The sequence below is a fragment of the Mus caroli genome, chromosome 1 (assembly GCF_900094665.2).
Source record: "Mus caroli chromosome 1, CAROLI_EIJ_v1.1, whole genome shotgun sequence".
NCBI classification, from domain to species: Eukaryota; Metazoa; Chordata; class Mammalia; order Rodentia; family Muridae; genus Mus; species Mus caroli.
The window spans coordinates 53,224,373-53,226,999 of NC_034570.1; the positions used below are offsets into that span (position 1 = coordinate 53,224,373).

Sequence of the window (2,627 nt, forward strand, 5' to 3'; positions counted from 1 at the left end):
TCAGCCTTCCAAGAAGCAGAGAAGAAAGCTGCAGAGACCTGTGTGGTGACAGTCATAGGATGGGGCATCACCAGCAGCTGAGAGGACGGTAGGGAGCTGGTTTCCCAAGAGAGCTTGGTCTTGTTGATATCTTGATGTAGCCTCCCCTTGCTGTGACCTTTAACCTTTTTGAGCCTTTGCTACAGCAGCCCCAGGGAAGCAACGAACTCAGCAAATGCTTCTCAGAGAAATGCTTTTAAAAATAAGGGAATATCACGATTGCCTGAGGTAAATGATTTAGAACTAAATCAATATTAACTCCTAGAAATAGTATCTATAAACTATCAACCAAAATCAATTTCTCTCCCACTCTTCAACCTCCTAACTAGACTAGAGCCAAGCAGATTGTCAACTCATAGTGTGGGAACCGTGAGTGAGCTACAGACTGCCTGGCTACAGTCCCTCACCAGAGCCAAAGGGAAAAAAATACAAAGACAAAAACCTCAGGGGTTCCTTGCCAGAAATTACAGATGCTTCTGGAAATCTGATGGCAGGGTGGTGGTGGCACACACCTGTAATCCCAGCACTCAGGAGGCAGAGGCAGGCGGATCTCATGAGTTCCAGGACAGCCTGATCTACAGAGTGAGTTCCAAGACAGCCAGGGTCACACAGAGAAACCCTAACTTGAAAAACCAAAAAGATAAAAGAAAAGGAGTGGGGAGGGAGAAGGAAAAAGAGAAGAGGGGGAGGAGGGGGGAGAGGGGAGAGAGAAAAAGAGGAGAAAATCTGATGGCAAATATGGATTCAGTCCCCAGAGAGAAAGTGCAAGTGAGGTCCTGTGTGTGTATGTGTGTGTGAACACAAGATTGTAGACACTATCCTTCTAGCTCCCAAACTGGAATTCTAAGGGTCTTTCATCTCTGGGCACACCAGAAAAGGAGCAGAATTGTTTCTCTGTTGGAAACGAGTCTGCTCCAAGGGGCTAGAGAGACAGCCCAGGGGTTAAGAGCACTTCCTGTCCTTCCAGAGCACCAGAGTTCTGCTCCCAGCACCCATGCTGGCTCACAACGGCTCATAACTTCAGCTCCAGGGACTCCAACGTCCTCTTCTGACCTCTACAGCCACACACACACTTGTGGCAGACACATACATACACACAATTAAAATTAAAAATAATAAGTTCAAAAGAAAAGAATAGAATTAAATTTTTTTAAAAAAACTAATTCCTTTTCTTTTTTTTTTTAAGATTTATTTATTTATTATATGTAAGTACACTGTAGCTGTCTTCAGACACTCCAGAAGAGGGAGTCAGATCTCNTTACNGATGGTTGTGAGCCACCATGTGGTTGCTGGGATTTGAACTCCNGACCTTCGGAAGAGCAGTCGGGTGCTCTTACCCACTGAGCCATCTCACCAGCCCGAATTAAAATTTTTTAAAAAAAAAAAAAAAAAAGAAAGGAGGCCACTCCAAGTCACCGGGAGCAGGTCCTGGTGTCCACCCCAAGCGAGACGCTTAGAGGCCTGAATTCCACACTTAGCCTGACTATTTTCCTTATTCCCTGCTTCTCCCCCCTTGCAGCCTCAGAAAGTGTGGTGGCTTTGGGAGCCAGGGGGCAGGTTAATGAACTGATGGCAGTGGAGAACTTTGCCCTAGGAACGGGTGCCTATGTAAACAAGGGATGTTATTAGACACTATCAGACGTCAGCCAGGCCCACAGCAGGCCAGCCATAGAGGTGAGAGTCTCCTTACTTATCACTTTAGCCAAACTGGGTTCTTTCTCTAAGGGGAGAGTATGGGAGGTCTCCTGCTGGCTAGTGTGGGAAACTTGAGAGTGGCTTCTATCGTCCCCCTCCCCTACACTCCACCCCCAACTACACAAACAGCTCATTCGGCTGCATTTGATGGTGCAGCTTTGCTAACAGTCCTGAGTCTCATTGTGCACACATATTGAACTAGGCACCTTAGGGAGCCTTCCCTTATGATGTGTACCTTCAGTACAAATTACCAGGAAAATAAATCCCCATCCATGTTTGGTGCTCCAAACATTTGCTTTTCTTACCTCTGAGGAATGATTATGCAGGCTTTCCCTTTCACCTGTCCTACGCTACTTTGAAAAAAGAAGAAAACACAAAAGCACCAATTGTAGGGACATTGGTATCGGGATTTAAAAAAAAAAAAAAGAATGTTTTTAGCACTGGTACATTGCACCTAAACCAAAACGTTTTAAAGAACACCTTTAACCACCCTCAGAGAAGAGGTGAAAAGCAATTACTTGAGTTCTACGGGAATTTGGTTTTGTTCTTAAAAATCTCAAGGTAGGACTGGGAATGGTGGCATAGACCTTTAATCCCTTGGGAGGCAGAGACAGGTAAAGTCAACCTGGTCCACATAGTGAGTCCAGGTCAGGCAGGGCTACATAGTGAAACCAATTCTTAAACAAACAAACAAATGGATACATGAATAAATGAATTAATGTGTGTGTGTGTGTGTGTGTGTGTGTGTATCAGGACTTCTTTCTCATTGTCAGAATTAGCAGAGACATAATGAACATCAAGGAACATAACTGACAGCAGTAATTGGTAATTTTTTTTAATTTATTTTTTTATTAGGTATTTTCCTCGTTTACATTTTCAATGCTATCCCAAAA

The 2,627-nt window shown here is 44.2% G+C and overlaps 1 long non-coding RNA gene across 1 annotated transcript in view; it reads left to right on the forward strand.

The window, feature by feature from the left end:
• The first annotated feature begins 1,681 nt into the window (after positions 1-1,681).
• The window catches only part of LOC110304958, a 3,344-nt gene continuing 2,398 nt past the window's right edge, over positions 1,682-2,627 (forward strand). The window contains exon 1 of the long non-coding RNA XR_002379120.2: positions 1,682-1,713. This is a non-coding gene — a long non-coding RNA (uncharacterized LOC110304958). The remainder of the gene's footprint in view (positions 1,714-2,627) is intronic.